The sequence below is a fragment of the Pithys albifrons genome, chromosome 6 (genome assembly GCF_047495875.1).
Source record: "Pithys albifrons albifrons isolate INPA30051 chromosome 6, PitAlb_v1, whole genome shotgun sequence".
In the NCBI taxonomy this organism is placed as follows: domain Eukaryota; kingdom Metazoa; phylum Chordata; class Aves; order Passeriformes; family Thamnophilidae; genus Pithys; species Pithys albifrons.
The window spans coordinates 11,927,728-11,949,358 of NC_092463.1; the positions used below are offsets into that span (position 1 = coordinate 11,927,728).

The 21,631-nt window shown below is 38.6% G+C and overlaps 1 long non-coding RNA gene across 2 annotated transcripts in view; it reads left to right on the forward strand.

Moving 5' to 3' along the window:
- The window catches only part of LOC139672847 (uncharacterized), a 177,172-nt gene that overhangs the window by 17,130 nt on the left and 138,411 nt on the right, over nt 1–21,631 (forward strand). The window contains exon 1 of one of the 2 annotated variants that reach the window (XR_011697992.1): nt 1,583–2,790. The exons of the other annotated variant lie outside the window; for it this stretch is intronic. This is a non-coding gene — a long non-coding RNA (uncharacterized lncRNA). Of the gene's footprint in view, nt 1–1,582; nt 2,791–21,631 lie in introns of those variants that run through there. 2 annotated transcript variants of the gene reach the window in all.

The window sequence follows — 21,631 nt, forward strand, 5'->3', positions numbered from 1 at the left end:
TGAGATGACAATTTCACTCCATGTTTTCTTGCTGCAGAACTAAACTCTAGGTCCTTATAATAGGAATGTTAACTGCAGAAGAACTTTGTGTTTTTATAAATAATAGATGCTTTTATGCCCGGGTTTAGTGATTGTTCAGTACTCAGACAAATGTTCACCTGGGCATAAACCCTCTCTATTGTTTAGAGCAAACTGACTCAGGAGCCTGAAATGCAAAGTCAGTTCCACAAGAAATGCTGAGGAGAGAAACCGAGAAGAGAAGCAACAGCCAAAGGATGCTGAGGGGAAGAAAGAAAAGATAGAAGGCAAAAAATAGAAAGGCTAATAAGTTCAGAGGCTGATTTTCTGATGAGGGAGCAAAACAGAAACTTGATACAAATGGCAAGATATTACAGAAGACGGGAATGAGTGGCAATGGGAGAGAGAAATGGGAAGAGTATGGTTCTTATTTTTCTCTTCTAAAATGTCTATTTCTAGCCTTTCAATGCTGTGATAATGAATTTTGGGTAGTAACCTGCTGCAAGGCAACCCATTTCACTTGAAATAAATCCTCACCTTTGATGGAAAATTCATACAAATGCCACTGTTTCCACAAACAGTCCTAAAGTGTTTAACCAAGCTCTCAGGCAGTAGCATATGCCAGATCATAACAACATGTATACCTTTTCAGGAACATGAATTTTAAATTCACTGTTGGTCTTTTCCTGTGGTCTGGAAAAGCAATGGCTACAAGGAGAATTTGGATTTTTTTCAAACTGTGGAACAAAGTGTGTGGTGCTGGTGAGTAAAACACATTGTTTATATTCAAGAAACATTAGAAATACTGCAAAATACAAAATAAACCCACCCGTTCCTTAAGACTTGTAACATCTTTGCATCTCTTCCGGTTTATAGTAGAATCATAGCATTGTTGATCAGCATCCCCACCCAGGTCCTGTTCTGCTGGGTAGCCTTCCAGCCACTCTTTTTCCTTTGCCTGTAGCACTGCAGGGAGCTGTTGTGATCCAAGTGCAGGACCTGGCACCTGGCCTTGTTGAACCTCGTAAAACAGGCCTTGACCCATCAATCCAGCCTGTCCAGATTCCCCGTCAGAACCTTCCCACCCTCTAGCAGACTGACACTCCTACCCAGCTTAATGTTTTCTGCAGACTTAGGGTACCTTGTCCAGATCATTGATAACAGTATAAGACTGTACTGGTCCCAGCACTGAGCCCTTAGGAACAGCACTAGAGAACAGCTGACAGCTGCACTTAACTCCATTCACCACAAATCTTTAGGCTCGGTCATCCAGCCTGTTTATTACCTAGTGAAGAATATGGCTTTCCAAGCCCTGAGCAGCCAATTTCTCCAGGACAATGCTGTGGGAAACAGTGTGTTATGGGTTTAGCCAGGTGGGCCTAAATTTAGGTTTTAAAGTTCAGCTAGGCCTGGGAATTGTCAGCTGACTTGAGCTGGGCTGAGCTAGCTAACAGCTGACTTCTTCTAGCCAATAATATTGTATTCCATACCATATTGCATCATCTCAAAAGGGGTAAGAGCTGGTGTGTGGGTGTGGCTTGGGCAGTTGCTTCACAACTGTGGTGCCAGCAAGACACTCTGCTGTCCCAGGAGGGATGGGGAGGCCCAAGCCCAGAGCACCGGCTTAACATCATGTTATCTGAGGGAAGTAAAATATTTGTTCCTAGCTTTTCTCTCTGCTTAAGTCTGTCTCTGAAGAACCAACTTCTCTAGAATGATTTGTAGTTAAAATGGTAGAATTTGTGTTTACTGAGAAGTGGGAAATTATTTCTTGTTATACATGACTTGTGTAAGTGTGTTACATTGTAGTATCCTCTTAATTTTCTCTTTTCTGTATAAATACATGTAGTTAGTTTTCCAGCATAAACCTGGTTCTGAGGGGTTTTTTCCTCCCCCTCTTCTTTTTCCCTTAGCTGGTTGGGGGGAGGAAGAACCCTTTTCACTCTGTCCTGGACAGTTGGCGTTTTGCCAGCTCAACCTAGGACAGAGTGTCAAAGGCTTTACTAAAGTCTAGGTAGACAACATCCACAGCCATTCACAAGTGGGGTACCTTGTCATATAAGGAGGTAAGGTTAATCAAGTTTGTCAGAGTTCTTTTAAGTTCTTTTAATTTAATGCTCTTTTTATTTATTTTCACTTTGTTTTCATTAGAATAATTAATTTTTCATGGGCTTAAGAATTAAACAAGTTTTAAGCCAACTAACTCTAAACTGCTCTTCTGAGATTCCCACCTTGACTTAGTTATAAAAAGCATGAGAAGTCCTTAGAATAAAGAGGGAAACTAACACCTCTGCTGGTTACTAGCTTGTGATGCAGTGAGCATCAGTTGAATTGGCCTAAATGTCCTCTGTGGTGAAAAGTGTTATGGTTTAAACTGAAAATAATCAAATACTCTGGAAAGAAATCCCAAGAAATTTTAAAATCTTTTATTATTGTTTTCAAAACTTAAGTCACTTGAAGCAAGCAACAACTCAGATTTTCCCTTGTGAGAACAGCACAGACTGTGTCATGCAAGTCTGAATCTCAGGCAATCCATACAACATGATATGGAACGGAATTGCCTTTTCTCTATACTGGCCTTTGGGAAGGATGGTTGTCTTGATGGTTCTTAGTCCAAAGATATTGAAGCCAGTGAGTCCAAGCAGGTCTTATGATTGAAGTAGGTATATCTCTAAAACCTTATTTTCTGTCTCCCCTCTTAGTTGCTTTGGGTTCACTCAGATGATCAGGAAATAGGAGGAAATAGTCCTTATAACCTTGGGATGTTGACAGGTAAGACTAGATTTTCTCACAGTGTGCAAGAAGAAAAATGGCAGAGGGAAAAATCTTGCTGTTATCTCCCTCCCCTTGCCAAATCCACAACCAAAACCAAAAAATACCATACACAGACCAGGGACAAAGTCACCATTTATTTTGAGCTACTGTTAAGAAGCTGTTGTTTATTTAAAACTTCAAACAAGATTGCAAAATCATAAATATAAAAATCAGCAAAGGATGTTCTCTTTCTCCTATTATAACATAAACCACAGTATGACAAATTAGCAGGGGCCTACAGCAACCATAAACCCCCAAACTTTTGCTCTTTCTTCGCAGAGGTGTTTAAGAATAAAGCTTATAAATATTAAATCTACTCAGGACTGTAGGTGGAGAAGTTTGCAGTGTCACTAGCAGAATCTGGATTTCCCTTGACTACCCTCATAGTAAATCTTTTCAAATTGGATGCAGAGAAGACTTGTGCATGCAGAAAATTCCTTGATTTTATTTGGTGCCAGGCAATAGCGGGCAAAGTACTTATAAAAGACAATGATTATTTACACATTCTACTTCATAGTGGACATAGTACCTGTAATATCAGACTAATTGCAAGTGAAAGGAAAGGAGGAAGGGAAAAAAAATTTGTTTTGTGCCCTCATATTTTTTGTCTTTTACATTCATATGCATTTTTGGTAGAATTCCTTCTTGGAAATGATGCAGCCGCACTCGTATGGGGAAAATAAGACCGGATATGGCAGAAAACATGGCTGGATAGGCATGGGATCATTCTGTCTACATAATATAAAAGAACCTCTGCAGGCAAGACCTTCGTTGATAGTCTGGACTGTGTGTTAACGAGGGTGCCCAAGAAGAGTCTATCACTTTGCATGCCCAAGAGGCCAGCCTTGCAAGGCCTCTGGAGTCAGTGTGGCAGCCCACAGGTGCTGGAATCCTCCTAAGAAGGCCCTTGTGTTTGCCTTGTCTGCTTTTTGTGTCTCCATGGGATAGAGAGGGCAAAACACTTGAGATCTGCTTGTCCCAGGAACAACTGCACTGGAAACATAACTGCTCATTCCTTTGACACTGGGCAGAGAGTGCCTTCCCCAAAGGCTGAGTTTGACTACTGGCTTTAACTCCATACTGGGCCCGGCCTCTGTAATAGGCTAGAAAACAAACTGGTGGTGGAGTTAAGGTCCTGCAGGATTTGAATATCAGGTTGGGAACAGAGGTGAAATCTCCTTCTCACTTTAGCAGTCCCACATTTAGACTTTGGTGATGAAGAATGGAAAATGAAATTTGGTTTGAATAAGCAGTTTTTCTGTATGCCCTTTGGTGTTCGTTTCCCTTGTTTAGTGTGTGGGTATCATACATGACAATGGGAAAGAGAGAAATACTTTAGAAAAACAAACAACTCCTCCCTCTCCAAAAAAAAAAAAAAAAGAAAAAAAGAAAAAAAAAGAAAAAAAACCCCAAGTAAATTAAAAAAGAAAAATAAGAAACTGTGGTTGTAAAACCACAAAAATTGCCAGTGAGGCTCCAAGGCAAGTGTAAGCCTTGAAATTTCTTTTAGCTCTTAAAGAAAAATAGTCCAAACCAAAAAACCCCAAAGCACAACAACTCTCTTTCCATGGAATTCAGCTTAATGATGCTCCCCTTGTCCTCCCCCATTTTTAGGAAGATTTGAAAGAATGTAATTTAAACTGTGGCTTAAGTCTTCTTTGAAGCTTTATGTTCTATAAAGAATGTTGATTTTTTTTGTTTGTTTGTTTGATTTTCACTTAGACATTTAAGAATTGCCAAGTCTGCTATGTTATGGTTTTCCCGGTGATTTCCTGGATATCTCAGAGGATAGGTATTGCTTTCTTTCTCAAAAGAACAGCAGGAGTGAAAATGTTGATTCTTTAACAAAGAAAATCTTAATCAAAGCCTGTGTTAGTTGCTGAAAAATAAAGAGTAATTTAAAACAGAAAGAAGAAACAAAGACTTCAGAATTGGCTCACTTTGCAGTTTCTTTTCCCCGGTTGTTTAGTTTTCACTCTCTTGACTTTTATGATATCATGTGGTCAATCATGAGTCGTTGACTGCAGACCTTCTAATACAAAGGGAGAAAAGTAAGGAGAAAGAAAAAAAATGCGGAGAAGCTGTTTTTTTGTGCTTCCAGCTCTGCATCTAACACACCTGGTGACCCTTTTGTACTTCAGTTCCTTGTTAGGTGAAGTATGGATGAGAACAATTATGCTGTATTTTGTCAAAGTGCACTGAGATGCAAGGATGTAAAATTCTTCACAAGTTAGTCTTCCTGTGTGTTGGAGAAGTGGTATTTGATTCTGGTTTTGTGTGAGTGTTTCATAAGCTATTAGCCTTTGTTGTCACTTGAAGTACACATAGTAAAGAAGTTATATTAATGGGGAAATACAAATATGATAATTTTAAATGGTGTTCCTTAGGTAATCTAGTTTAATTGTAGTGATAAAAATAAAAAAACTTCAGATTCCAATATCTGGTCACTTTGAAACATCTTCTATTCACAGGTTACCAAAGGAGTGGAAAATAAATAAATAAAAAAGGGTGTTTTCAGTTCCACCTATGAAGAAGAGGACATAAAGATCAGTTTTCAGAATCTTGGCCAGTAATCAGTTGTGAGCAAGAGTGGTCATGGTAGGAAGGGTAATGAAGGGAAAAGTGCATTTTTGGCTATTGATGATCCTGGTTTTTTTCAGTTTGAGCTGATAAGAATCTGTAAAGGTTGAATGGGGCAGCAGTCACCACTGGAGACAACAAAAGGATTCCTCATAAAATGTGGTGATTCAACTGTATGGATACTCTCTGATGACATGGATCTTTAGTGTAAGTGTCTCAAAGAGAGTGATTTCAAACTAATTGCAGCATAACTACCATGTAATTAATGCCTTAGGGATCCAAAACTCACTGTGATACATCTGAGACCAAAGGTTAATTATAAATACTGCAGACATTAAGGTAACTGCTGGTATATGGTTTCATGATATTTTTTAAGATTAAAAAAATTAAATCCATAGTAATTAAAAAATATCTAGAGATCTTTAACTCTTTCTTCCTCTCTGCTCCCATCTGAAACTGAAGTGTTCTATATTTCATGGGCATTGATTTATGAACATAGATGGATTAAACTGAATGGTGAAATGATAGACATCTCCAGCTGACTCCTGTGCTTTACTTTTCTCATGGTAGTTACTGTCCTACTGGACCTCAGAAACTGATGAAGTGCATGGATAGTTTCTGCTGAGGAGCCAAAGGTCATTGGGAAAGCAATGGGTCAGAAATTTCCAGGTACCAGAACATACCAGACTATAGATAACTGCAGTTGTGGAGCTACTTCATGGGCAGTTTGATCATCTCTGCCACCATAGGCAATCATTGATTTACAAACAAGGTGGGTAGAAAGGAGCAGTAATAGCAGGGAATTTTTGCCATCCAGCTATGACTCACCATCATCCAGGGATCACCAGTCACTGTCTGTGTTGTCTACATATTCTCCAGGAGCCTGAGGGTTGGCTTTTGTACATGCACCTTAATATGGACATGGCAAAGCACATCAGTATCTGAATCACATACTGACCTGAAATGGACCTAGGAATAGAGTATTCCTATAATTATGTCTTTGCTACCAGTACAGAATACAAAAAGGTAGAGCAGTTCTGTATGTGGATTGGAACATAATATCTGGTAGCTATAAACAGCAAAGAAATGTGTTTTGTACGGACTTGCTCAAATGCTCTTTGCATTCAAAGGTGAAGTCCAGCAAATCCATTAGTCCAAGTTCATACCCTTCTGCCCATTCCCTGAGTCTCTTTGGTATGCTTAACAGTGAAAATTTCACATGTTTGAATTAAATATGTTTGGGTTTTGTTGACTACTTCTTTTGAATAGGGAAGAATGTTTTGTTAATTTCAAGGAATAAAATCAAATGTGTTTAAGCAACATATTTTGAAATAAATTAGTTGGTGTTTGAGTAATGTCAGAAGACATGTAAGCAGAAGTTTAAATTAAGGAGGTAGATTACACATCAGTGTGAGAAAGGGCAAAGTTGGCAGGTTTGTAAATTTTGGGATAGGCTTAATCTGTGAGGGATATTCACATGCTGAGGCATTCAATCATTTCACAAAAAAAAAAAAAAGAGAAAGAAAAGAATGGTAGCTGTTGACTTATTTCTGAGGTCACCTCAAGGGGTTTCATCCAGCCTGCCAGTTGAAATACTTGGGCAGAACAACTGTGAATGCTTCAGTCCCCTTTATCTAATGGGGTGAAATCCTGCACCATCCACTGACTGAGTTATATGTAGCCTCCAGGCTCTCGATTAGTCTTGGTTTGTGTGGCAGGGCATTCGTCATCTTACTCCATGAAGCTTTGCCACTGTGCAGGCAATAGTCAACTGCTCACTTTGTCATGCTTCACTGTTCACTTGAGCACGCAAGTAAAGAAGAAGGGCTCAGATTACACATAGAGAAATGCTTCTTCTCCCTGCTCCCAGACATATTGTGCATTTTGCATTGCTGCTCGATAAAGTAAGGAAAACATCCTGGTAGAAGAGGAAAGGAGATGCCTCCCTACTTACCAGTAAACTTAACTGATCTTGCTGTCCTTCAGTTTTTGATGTCTGTTTTGAGCCCAGAGCCTTTTGATTGTTCTTGAGGGTTTGATCCTGCTTGTAAATAGGAAGCTTTCTTTGGAGATGTGATTTTGAATTCCCTTGAGCTAAAGGAAGAAATGAGATCCTTCACTGCCTGGGCAATTACTGGATGATTAAACAAAGCACCTGCTTTCCCAACCTGTTTTTAATATAAAAGCATTAACCATGTTTGTTTGGGGTTTTTTTGCAGAGATAGATATGTAATGTGAATAGAGACTTTTGGGCTACAGATACTCTGTAAATCAAACTGGTGTCCTGAATGACCAGGATTCAAGGCACAGTTCTCTTCTGGCCACTTCTAGGTGGTTACCTCCTGAATATGTTGCCACTGGGTGCTTGCATGGTGTGTTGGAAGCTTTGGATTAAACTCTGAGGCATGAGAGTATCTTGTGAATTGGCTGGAACTCCATTTCCTCCTGTGGAGTCTGAGGTACTGAAAGGTAGATGTTATACTGCCTAGCACTGAAGTGGCAAAATCTCTTACTGGATCTTATCCAATTCAGCTACGATGTAAATTAACATACTTTACTTTTGAAAGATGGCTGATAATTTTTATGCGCATTTTAAAAAAGCAAAAGGTCTTAGTAATCAATATGTTAGGAAGAGGTTCATTGTGTGTAAGATTCCTGAAGAATGAAGCTGCAGAATAAACAAGAGAACCCCATTAAAATGTCAAACTGATCATATCATGAAATATCACCATGCAAAAATATAAAAGCAAAAAACTCAAAGGTGAATCAAAAAAGTGCAGTGGTTATTGGCATTATTCCTGGTATTTTTTCTGCCTTCCTTATGAAAACAATGATGAAAGAAGGGCAAGTAACTTACCAGGTTCACTGTTACTGTCTGGGAAATCTTTATGGTGAGCATTTGAGTCTCAAGAGCATGCAAGTGAATTATCTTCATATTCACATACATGCTGTATGAATTGCTATCTAGAGGTCTGTTTTCTCTTGTTTTCACCTCATCTTTCCCCTCCTACCACTAGAAAAATCAGGTAAATATCAGAATACTAGCAATTCATGTACCAGTGTAAATGACTACACAGAAAGAACTGGGTAATCCTGCAGTTGTAATAACCCTAGTGAAAATAATTATCCCCAGTTTAAACACCATAAATCACAGTTTAAAGAAATGCATGTTAAAGTAGACTTTTCTGTTTAGCAGCAAGTCTGTTTTCTCTCAGGAGTCAGTGCCTGAATGGTAGGTTTTCCTGCTACTGCTTTTCTTCATTGGTCATGTATTACTTCTTCCCAGTTTGCCTCCTGCTGAAATAATTGTGGTGCTAATAACAATGTGTGGGGAAATGACCAGATGCACTAGTTTTTTAGACAATTATACCAATTTTTCAGGCATTTTTTCATTTCTTTATTAACTCACCGGTGCCAGGAATTGGATTTTTCCAGTACATAAATCCTAATTAGCAAGCCAGAGAATTGAGTGCTCCATTTTACTCCTGATGTGTCATTTCCCCTCTGTACTTGGTTAATTGACATTTTTAAAAGCCAGATCTTGTTTTGCCCTTGTTTTTAAGGGTAAAAAAAGAAATACAATAGTATTTTGGGACAGAAATGAAAATCTGGTAAAGGGAGAAAAAAATCAAAAGAGGGTTTAGTTGGGATCAGGGCCGTCTGTTAATTCTGGGATTGCAGGGCATGGAGGCCTGAAGAGTGGCTAAGCTGCTTGAGTCTCAGCTACATTGTCCTGGCACCAGTTGTGACTGAACTCCATCCTGCCATGCCTGTGTTGCTCTCTGCTTGGCATGGGCATGAAGTGAGTTTATTAAATGATACTGGACCTGAGTAGCATCTACAGATTGATTCTATGGAACAAAGGCAGGATTTGGTGCACTGCTGATGTGAGTTGTTGTTACAGGCTTCCCTTGCAGCCTCCGTTTCTTCTTATCAAGGGCCAGAAATAGAAGGGAGGAGGAGGAGGAGGCAGAGGCTTGTCAGGAGTGAGGGTATCCTCAGATTTTGGGTCTAATAACTCCTTCAAACTTAGTATATGCTTAGGGATGCCCTGAGCCTGTGGGAGGGGTTGGTGGAGGGTTGTCAGTACAGGAGGAGTGATTGTGAGTCCCAGGGAGGATGAAATGCTACGTCACATATGAGAGACGTGAGTGAGCAGGTTAACTGTGTCAGGAGAAGAGAATTGTACTAAAAGGGGCTTCTCTGAATAGATAGGATTATAAGGAACTGAAGAGGTTTGTGAGGTTATGAGATTCTCCTGGGTGGTAGAAGGAAGGTAGTCCACTTAACAGTGAGAAAATAAAGGTTGTGTGTTCCTGTTGGCATTATGTTGTGACTTGAGGCTAAAAGACATTCACCAAATGCTGAGATGACAAAGTGGAGTTTCTTACCACCTTGTACTGGACAGTTTGAGTCCTGGGAGGGAAAAAAGAGGGAATAGAAGTAGAAGGTGGTACCCTTTTTAGCTTCTACCAGGGTGCTATATAGGACAGAGGTAAGGGAAGCAAGCCTGATAAATGCAATTCCACAGCTTAGATGTCAGCTGGTAAGAATGGAAATAAATAGCAAGACTTTTTGTCAGGTAGGAAGGGGTAACTCGGTTCAGATCTTACCCCATCTGCATAAGGGCCTGTCCAAAACTTGAATCTTTTGAGGTTCAGAAAAGGATGATTAATTCCTTTTTTTTTTTTTTTTTTCTAATGCATTAATTGGTTCCAGGCAGACAGGGAACAGCAGAGCCAAGATATTGCAAGGAAGGCTGCAGTCCAGGTAATTCAAGGGCTGTCAGGAGGCTGAGAAGCACCAGAGGTCATGACAAAACCTGGAGTCTTTCATTTTCCAAAATGTTTCATAGGTCCAGGAGGCCTGAACAATGTCATGTTTTTTGGTGCTCAAACAGAAAGAAAGAAAGAGAAGAAGGGAAATGTCAGAGTACTTTGGAGTTATTCCAGTACTGCTGTGCTGCCTTTAAAGGCAACCTCAGGAATTTGTTTCCTGACCCTGGGGACCATATTTCTGTCTCCTGAGATCATCCTTCCAGCTGGGCAAGATCAGTCCTGAGTGCTGCCTACTAGCATTTCTTGTCCTGAGACACAAGCGTTACCTTTACTTACGAGTGGTAGTGTTGGCTGCGTGCATGTGGGTGGCTCTTCACTAGCCAAAACTTGAGCCTGTCATTTATTTACTACCCACTTGGGTTGTTGCTGTTTTAAAACATGTCATTGCAGAATTCATGCTTAACAGGTGCTCTCCCCTTTTAGTTGTGTGACTTGGGGTGTTCTCCCAGTGTGAGTGCTGGGAGAAAAACAGCATAACAACAGTCTTTGGGGGGGTTACATCACCAAATCCTGCCCTGCCAGTCAGCACAGTATCACCAAACCACAAGAGTTTTTATATGAGGCTTTTATTTAAAGGAAGTAAAAAACCATGCTGGTTTTAGTCATATTAATTTATCCTTTTTATTAGCTTATACAGAATGAGCAACAGCTCAGTGAGTAGTGTTTGTAACAAATACAGGTTATGAAATAAATTTTATTTCATTACTTGCTCATGTTGCAATGAAGGGCTCTCTGAATCTGTCTCCTAAATGGTTTAACTCAACATTAGAAAGGATGCTGCCAAATCCCGACTGAGTCAATAGACGATGAGTTTCAAATTCCTCTTTTACATGGGGAATGTGATATAGAACAATGACCTCAAATTCAGCTGTGTCCTCAGATTCACCTCCTTTTTGGCTGTCTCTTTTACTTTTTCAGTATCTTATCATAATTTTTTCAAGTCCTGAGTGTCTTAATGAGGGCACTACTATTTAATAATTAGACACTATGGCTCTGATGGGTCTTCTGGTGACATCTTTTACAACTAACAAGTATTTAATAGAATGTAATTAGAAGCTCTGATCCTTAGACCTTGACCTGTCTAGACCTTGTATACAACTAAGTGACTAGACAGCCCTTAACACTCATTAGGAGTTATCTGCACTCCACTTTACAAAGCTATGTGAGGAAACTGTTAAGATTTAGCCTCAAGCCACCTGCTTTGTAATCTGTTGCTGTGCACTCAGTTGATCCTGCTGTCCTTATAGTAACTGGAAAGCTACCAGTGATTTCATTTTAAAGAAAATATTCTGATTCAGAAAGCATAAGATGGAAATCTGGTTGCTGTATTTGACAGCATGAGCTCTTCAGAAGGCGTGGAAATAGGCAAGATTATTTCAATGCTATAGAGAAATTGGTCACATTTTAAAATGGAATAAAAACATCTAAAGATAGCTAAGAAAGTCAGCTAAAATATGTTTTGATACCATATATTCAGCTGGGATATATTTAATGGTGCTCTTTGTATAGATACTATATTTGTTTTGTTCTTATTTCTGAAAGACCCTTACATCTGTGAAGTAAATTAACACTTTTTAATCCTGCTTTTAAAAAATGTAAATAAAAAGAAATCTATATATGCATTTCTGAAGAACAGTTTATTGGGCATGCCACTATGAAATACAGGGAGCAGGTTTCTTTCTTCTCCATTAATATTTGAATGTATATGTGTCTATATTGACAAATATTCATAAGTATCTTTTATCCAATTTGTATACATATTTCCTCTCTTACTTTGTCCCACTTTAGTTGCATTCTAATGGGATAGAGTTTTTACTCAGACTTTGGAATCCATTACCATTCCTCATGACTTTTTTAAAGATAAATGTGACAAATCATGTAACAAAGATAAGGAAAAATTAAATTCTTGAGATTTCTTTGATAAATTTTCAGTGGCTTAAGAAAAGTATCCAAATACGTTCTTAATATATTTGATCTTGATCTTTTCTGGAAACTATTATATGTAACCAAATGAATCCATATATAGAAGACAGATTTTATTTTAAAAATTGTCCAAATTATCTTGTTAATGCTGATACAACATTTCAATTATTTGTCTTTTGAAAAGTGTTCTGTTTTGAGATGTTAGTTGCAAATAGAGGAAATGAAGTGTTGATGTACTAAGAAATAATTTACTATGTCTGGAGAGTTCTAAAGCAAAACATCTGGATCAATTTGTTTACAAAGTTCCTGTAGATAAAAAGTACTATCTCTCCAAAGGATCAGTTTGTGCCCTTTTGGAAGAATAATTTTTTTAAAAAAGGAAAATTTGCTATCCTCAAGCACAGAATGCTCTTGGGATTTGTTTATTAGGGAATCCAAAGAAAGCTTAAAATTACAGGAGATCAGCTATTTGCTGAGAATGTGGTGTGGTTTTGTGATCTTAATTTAGCCTGGCCTTCCCTGTTTCTCTGCTTCGCCCACACCCTTCATCTTAAAAAGTAATACATTTTAGAAGCTAAAAGTAAGCAAAGCATGTTAGAGGTATGTCAGAGCTGGGTGTGGAATGGAGACAAAACCTTTGGTTTCATACGGACATGAACATCCTATGCTAATTGAAGCTTTCTGAAGGTGCATCTCCTGGTGCTATTGAAATCAGTGAGGGGTAACCCCTAACTTAAAGAAAGGCACGTACAGGTTGAACTTGTGCTTGAAATGTTGTTTAGCAAAAAAGCAAAACAAGTTTTTTGTATTCAGGTGTCCCAGTCTGGAAGAGCATAGAATTCCCTTTGTTGTTAGTGCCTCTGATCTTGAAAGGTATTTTGAGTTTTAACAAATGTATCCACAGCAATTAATATCATCAAAGTGAAGTTTACAATGACTTTATCAACAGATTAAATTACAATGGTAATTTTATTTATAATGCTGGTAGAGTCTTCTGATGGGACTACAGATGTTTTGAGAGGACCTTTGAAAGTGTTTTATTATATTTAGTACAAACATCAGTTTACCAATGTTAGCCATTAGTTATGGCTATAGTGCTGGAGGTCTGTAGCTGGATACTGTATTTTTTCAAGAGCTGCTTCATGCAATTACCTGATTTGTGTTTTTCTGTTGTTTTGTTTTCCTCCTCTCCCTGCCTCCTCCCTGATGTTTTCTATATTTACAGGACTTTTTTTTTTGGAAAGCGATAAAGACTGAATGGATGTTTTCCCCTAAGAGGACACTTTTTATAGATCTTGTATGTTACTTTAATTATTTTTTTCTCTTTCAAGTGTATATTTTATGCATTCTTTTGGTTAAAATACTGATGCAAAATACTAACATTGAAATTTAATTTTGTGGTTAGAGATTTGACATGCTCAGCTAGCTCTGTTGTTTTCCTGAAAAGATCAGAAACATGGGCTGATATTGTCTATATATCCACTTTTTTCAGTTTCAAGGGGAATGTCTCTCCCAGTAGTACATCTTTTCTGCTGTTGAGAGAAGTGAAATCTCCATCTCTCCTTGGAGCATCAAGGGAATTCAACAACCATGTCAAAGAGGAATGGCCCTGGGACAGAACATGGGTCTCATTCCATGCTAAGTTTGGTCATGAATCTGAAGGTTGTGGTTCAGACAAACTTCAGAGCCGTATAAATTCAATTGCAACTCAGCATTGGCATCCACAAAGCCCAGCTGAGAGTCCCGTTGTTGTTGACAGTATACTGAGCTCATAAAAACAAACAGGATCATTATATAAATCAAAAAAAGATGAAAGTAGAACCCACATCTTTCAGCTTGAATACTAAAAGTCTGCCAGGAGGAATAAAAGATACTTCCTGTAAGGGTGATGAGTTGAAAAACTTTAGAATTTTCCTATTTTACATGGTAAAGAGAAGGGGAGAATGGGTTGATTAAACCCTATGGGTATGGAGTCTTACTCATCCAACATGCAGGTTTATTTAAAATTTGCAAGCTGTCCTTACTATTTTTATTTGATTTTATGACACCAGCCCTGTGAAATGTTACTAGTTATCTCCATCTTAGTATTCTGGAAGGAAGAAAGAGAGTGTTTGTCTTTCTCAAGAAAACACAGAGAAGTCGTTATACTTGCCTGGATTAGATGTCCTGCTGTTTCTAGATCATGCAGTATTTATTTAATCCTGTGTTCTCTTGCAGAAGGAGTGTGTTTTCACATAGATGCTGAGTAATCTCCCAATAGTGTGGAGGACATTGCAAAGAATTTTGTGCAGTTTTTGTGTTTCTTGGGATGGACAAACAAGGTGTGGGCATAATAAGTAGTTAATTAGGTGTCTATACATTTGTTGATAGCAATTAAGTCATAGATTTTATGATCTGCAGAAGTAGAGTCTCAGGAATCATTCCGTGTATATTTTATTATGAAGTGGTTTAAGCACTTCAACCAGCATTTTAAGTTTACTTTGCAGATGTGTTTTCTTTCATAGTTCATTTAAAACCAGAAAAGCAATTTAATTCATTCTTTATTTTGTTGTTTGGTGAAATAATCTCATAGTCTTCTGGTAATTGCTGGAGAAATTAATGGAGTTTTTGGAAAAGGTTCTATGATATGTAAGACTTTAGAGTGAGATCCAAAAAAGCACTTAGATGCCTAAAGAAAAATTTAGGCAGAATCTAGATACCCAAATCCAAGGGAGTGATTAAAATTCTCTGTGCAGAGACCCGGGGACTGCACTGCTGAGGCTTCTTATGTTGCTGAGAACCCAACACTCTGCAAATGCATCTGCTCCACAGCGTTGTTCCTCTGGAGCTGGACTGAGTTATCTTTTCCCTTTCTGAGTTAATATGTTGATAAACCAATTGTCCTGCTACCTACACTTCCCTTTTTGGAATTTAAATCTAGTTGCTACACATCAACTTGTCATCTATGTACCAGTAGTATGGAATTCACAAAAACAATCTTAATTTTCTTTCAAAATGGAGGCCTCTTGTTTGTTGCTATAATATAATAGGTTTTCCAACTTGGTTTATTACTTATTAGAGACGTGTATTGTATCTTTGTATCAATAGCAACCACATTTTCCATCTATATCAGAGCTGAATAATTTAACCAATTAATAACAGTCGTAAGTAGTTTTTTAGCATGCTGCCTGTCTCAGAATTTGTCTTGATCCTACCGATTATATTCATGTGTTTTTATTGGAATTGGTTACTTTACTCTTTATAAATGCTAACTCTAATAATAATATCAGACTGGAACTTGCCTATCTGAATGAAAGGTCCCACCACATTTGATGATTTTGATACTGGCAAAAGCCTTACAAACCCATTATCTCTTACTTCCATTTCCATCTTCTGTTTTTGTGGTTTTACTTCTAACTCAACTGCAAAGAGGTCACTTCTTTTTATGACTTTTTTCTGGTGTTGACATGAGATGGTTGAAGAGAAATGTAGTTTTGGCAAAATATTTTGTTTCACCAGCCAGATAAAGCAACAAATTTATTTCCTGATCAAGGCTTGGGGATCTCTTATTAATACACTTACATTAAGGGTTATATTTACCTTGCAGTATTCAGATGATTAAAAAAAAAAGGAAAAAAATCCCTTCTCTTCCCAACTCCCAGCTTCTGACCTTAGGAGGAAGGATTAAAGGCAATCTGCAGCGCTCAACATGCATAATTTTACTGGGATGGGTCAAGTAGTTCTGTAGTATATGAGGTCTTGTTAAAATAAATTGGGAGATCCAGATTGCCATCACACTTTAACTAATTTTTAGAACCAGAACTTTGCTTCTGTGTCTCATGTGACAAAGTGCCTGCTGAGTCTGTTCTGCAGTATTATGAGCAGTGTCAGCTGTATGTATTTTCACTGTTGGGAAAGCTGGTATTTTATAGAAACTGAATCCATTTTCAGATGTTTAGGAGGGAAGCTGGCACAAGTATGTCCAGGAAATAAATTCTTCATAAAAATATCTGCTTATGTTCCTGCCTTTCTCTCGCAGACAGTAGACAGGAAAGTGGACAGATACCACAAAGCTTAAAAGGTAACACCATGAAATTTCAGGCCCATATATGTCTTTTTATGTATGTTGCAAGTAAATGTTTGCAAGAATTATTATGCAATCCATGAGTTTACTGAGGTTTTACTTAGTACAAATCCAAAAATACAGCAGTCAGGAGGCAAACAGGATAATACTGAGATGGCACTGGTAATGCTAAGGTTCAGTCAGTAGTACTAGGAAGGTAACAATGGTGCTTGCATGCAGTAAGATAATAGAATTTTTTTTCCAACATATCCTGAAAATATAATGGAACCTTTCTTCAACATAATCATGAAAGTGTGATATCATCAGGCAGGCTGCTGCTGCTCCTACTATAGAGTGTCCACCAGACACAGTGATCTAAAAGTGGCCATGTCCTTACCTTCTGAAATTCAGCAAAGGCAAATGTAGGGTCCTGCACCTGGGGAGGAACAACCCCAGGCACTGGTACAGGCTGGGGACTGACCTGCTTGTGGATAACAAGCTGTCCATGAGCCAGTAGTGTGCCATCGTGGCCAAGAATGGTAATGGAATCCTGGGATGCATTGGAAAGAGCATTGCCAGCAGATCGAGGGAGGTGATCCTGCCCCTCTGCTCAGCCCTGCCAAGGCCACACTTGGAGGACTGTGTCCAGTTCTGACCTTCACAGTACCAGAGAGACAGGGAGCTCCTGGAGAGGGTCCAGTAGAGAATGAAGTTGGTTAAGGGTCTGGAAAATGTGATGAGGAAAGGCTGAGGTAGCTGGGCTGGTTCAGCCTCAAGAAGAGGCAACTGAGAGGGGACCTCATTAGTGTGTATAAACATCTGAGGCAGGGTGAGGGATATCAAGGCAATGGACCCAGGCTCTTATTGCTAGTGTCAACCAATAGAACAAGAGGAAATGGACAGAAACTGATGCACAGGAAGTTTGAACATGAAGAATTTCTTTATTGTGTGACTGACTGGGCACTGGTACAGACTGACCAGAGGGGGTGTGGATTTTCCCTCACTGGAGATATTCAGGAACCATCTGGGTACAATCCTGTGCCATGTGCTCTGGAGTGATGCTGCTTGACAGGGAGGTTGGATCAGATGACCCTCTGTGGTCCCTTCTAACCTGACCCATTCTGTGATTCTGTGTCAGCAATCAGCATGAACTTAATCCACTGCAACTTCTGAGAGTTCACTGTAGCCCAGACACATATGTGATAATCCGATTGGACATGACCATTGTCTTTAGCCATGAAAAAGTTGGAAGAGCTACTGTATGGCACAGAAATGCATTGTGGCCGGTCCAGCCTGTGCACAGATAACATGCACAGTCCACAGAGGACAAGAATTTGGTACTGCTACACCTGAATGCAGTTACAACTTTATTTCAGTTTGGTGGAGGCTTTTGTCTTTAAATTCTAAATGTTGTTAGTTTAAATTTTACCTGTCCACTTGGGGGACTAAAGTGCCTTGGCAAGGCTCCACTCATGCATTGATTTTTATTCTATCCTGTAGTAGTTTCCGTGAAATTCTGTGTGTTATCGAACATTTATATTCGTATCTTTAGTGTCCCAGACATGGAACTACATATTTTTGTTTATTGTAGATAGCTTTATAGTAAAAAAACTCCAAACAACCTAAATGAACTTATATGTTGGGTAGTAAAAAAATGTAATAATAAAAATTGGTGATGTCATAGTTCTTTAGTGGATGAGCTGTTTTCTTCTGCTGTAAAATGGATAATTTGGAGCATACCTGAACAAGTTGGAAAATCCTACAAGATTTCTGAGTGGAAATGGGCATAATAGTAATTGAATGATGATTAACTTAAAAATATTTTTGAGACCCATAAGATGAGCAGGTGTTAGCACTAGAGGATTTATGAGGCAGCTAACAGGAATCAAACCTGCCTGATTTTATTTGTTCTGTGTAGATTTAACTATCAGGTGCTACTTTCAGTACATGACATAATACAAGTGGTTTATTGCCTTCTCTGAACAGCTTTAAACACTATATTTTCCTCACCCAAATGTCTGAAGACCATATCAAATCTGTTTCTTCCAGAGAGACCAAGGCTTTCCAGGTTTTTTACTGCTTGCACTGATTTATAGCATGGGCCAAAGTCCATTCCATTTGCTGGACAGGAGCAATATCCACTCAGAATGTTAGGAATTACACGATTTGTTTGCCTGATGTGTTGATTGCATCTCATTCACATGTGAGAAAATGGTTAATTCTTTTACTTGAGTGTCTTCTTGGAATTGTTTTAACACATGTACATTTGAACTGTAAAGACAGCACTGCCGGGTGACAATGTTAGTGTGACCTCCTGCACAGGGTAACCTCCATCACATTTCTAGGATTCTTCACCAGTAGACCTGGTGAGCAGAATCCAGTGGAGCTGAGCAACTGATGTTGGTGACAGCCCAGTCAGATGTGGAAGAGGACCTGAATTACAGACTAAAAGCATTTGAACAAGCAGTCTCAGGGATTTTGTCACAGGAAATTATTCCAGAGTGGCTTCTCCTGACAGATTGCCCCGGATTAATTTTCTGCACAAATTCTTAGGCAAGTCTGTGCAAGAAAAATGATTACCAGAAGCTATTATCTGATCAGGGGTTAATCAGGAAGATTTACATTTAAATTTATACTCTACTGTAATACAAATTATGTTCTCTGTGTAGGTCAGTCTTAATATCTTTCAAGCCCTTGAATTTCCTTTTCTAGTTTGTCTTCCCTTCCCCCCATCCAAGGCATTTGAAATAGTCACTAGAGAGGGCAATTTCTGTTTTTAATACAGATTACATGATACTCAAGGTTTTGATTAAGTAACACTGACACTGGCACCAGAAGTCAGTGGCAGCACTGTAATGAACTATTACTAGATCATTGACAGTCAGGGAGCAACCATATAGCATTTCTATGTTTATGGTGGTCCTGCACTGACATGGAAATGGGTCTGACACACGTGATCTATGTTAGCTGTGGAAATTCTATGCTGAAGCCAATTGCCACACTTTACAAATGCCACAGGTAAACCTGCACTAATCCTGTAATCCCATTCCATAATAGAGACTTCCATGTAGTTTCGAGCGCAAAAGCAGAATGTATCTTGCTCAGTTAAAATATTTAGCTTTGTCTTCATTTGGTCGCTTTACTGCATTCCAGCCGCAGGAGAGAGGAATTTGAAGATGGCTTGCTTGAGCCAGATTTTGTGGTGTTTAATTGGAGAAATATTCAGAGAATGGTATAGTTCAATATCTTCTTCTTTTAATCAGTGAATTTGAAGTGCAGTGATAGGCAGAGCTCTTCCTCTGTAATTTTAACCTGGAGAATATAACAAAACTCTTGCTGTGTAGCTGTATTTTCATAAATTCCCTTCCTAGATCTCCAAAACATGTATTCTTCCATGAAAATTAGAAGAGAGATCCTCTATGTGCAAGAGAATGTTTAAGATTGACACTGATCTTGTTTTGGAACACTACTGGCAGTCTGTGGATTTCAAGGAAACACTTGAGGACAGCAGCACATACTCATAGATTTCTCCCACCTGCCCTCCCACTCCTTGACAAATACCTAAATCTGTCATACTCAGTGTGTTTTACTCCTCATCTGTAAATGCTTTTAGGCAGCAAAACTTGGATGGCCTTTACCAAACCGTGAAGACTGGGGATGAGATTTTAGGTTCATTTAATGTTCCTTTAAAAAAATTCAGAGAAAAGAAAACCATCTGCATTAATCACTGTTGATAGTTCAGGAAAGAGCTGCTACTAACAGATCCTAAAAGTTTTCATAAAAATTCTTTATTTACAAAAATAATCAGAGGAAACATTGCAATGATGCTTCTTAGAAACAATTGTTTTGAGAATACAATTCCTGTGAATTTCTATGAATTGAAAATCTGGTTTACAGTTATTTGGGCATGTTTAAAACCACACTGTCCCACCTTTGTTCTATTTTCTTCTGACAGCTTAAGCAGCCATGTATTGAAATAATTGGTTTTTTGATATTAGAAATTATTTGTTTACATTATTCTATCTTCTTCCTCACCAGAGGATCTCAAAGCATTTTACATACCCTTCTGTATTTAAAGCAAGTGGTTTGCTTCCTGCTGACAAATATCTACTTCTGAGGGAACCGCAGCAATTCATGGCAATGAATTTTAAGGGTCTGTTCTGAGGCTCAAGGGGCATTTCTTTTTTTTTAAAGGGCAGAATTTCTTATGCAACTGTTTGAAGATGAATTTGAGGATACAGGAGGGGAAGGTGTATCCTTTCTCATATCCAGCCTCTTTCTGTTACATGCAATGTAGAATCTCATCAGTAATATGATATTTGATATATAGATGAAGTTAGCTATGCTCAGTATTTGATGCAGAAGCTGGAAAGTGTCAGGTGTTGTTTTTTGCCTTCTGAAGAACTGAAATGTAAACTCTTCCTTGGACTAAAGTTGTAGGCACAGGGTAGAACAGTGTAAAACATCGTAGTTCAGCCGGTTTCTACTCATCAGCAGGATCATGGGAACAGCATATACACACTATATTGATTGCTGATGAAAGTTTTTTAGATAAAATCAGCTATTTCAGGACATGTATTCTAGTACTGAATGAACTGTTGAGTGTGTACAGTACATTAAAGTCATAAGGATAGAGCATTCTTTATGATTCAGGTAGCATCATGCCAACACAACGCTGCAATGGACTCACTAGTCCTCCTGGAAGATCTGGATGTTCTATCAATCATGTGTAATGAGTGGAGATGTGGTGTGATGAGATTTACAGAAACCTCAGGTTCCTCTGAGTGATAGGCAGTGAGGCTCTGTGCTGGAAGAGCCTTGATGTTGTGAAACAGAGAGCTCCATGACTAAAAGCAAGGACTTCGATTCTGTGAATGAGAGGGCTGAGAATTCTCAGGAAGCAATTTGTGTTCAGAAAGTGCACACATATTAGTCATGGTTTCTGGTTTGATTTGTATCGATTAAGTAACAACAGGTTGTACCAGCTGTTCGGCAGTGGTATATCATGCTGCTTGCTTCTGTCGTGTTTCTCTGGCTAAACTTACCCTTGGGTTTCAGTCTAGATCTGAGATAATGGGTCTCTCAAGATAAAAATGAGCCCTGATCTTCTTCTGGTCTTGCTTATATTTTCCTTAAGTGTCTTCCTTCTATGTGATGGGTGGACAGCAACATTTCTAACAGATGTTTTTCACAGGCTATTGCATAATTATTTTTCAAGTGGCTTCTAAAAGCAGATGTTTCCATGTCTTTGATCTTTCCCCTCCTTACATTTTAACACAAACAGCAGATTCCACTGCTGCTGTCCTTTAGGTCTAGTGAAAAAAATACCATAGCAGTGATATTGGAGTTTTTTCAGCCTTTTTGCCAATAATAATTATGTACATGCACAATCCTCCTCCCTTTCTCCCTTGTCACT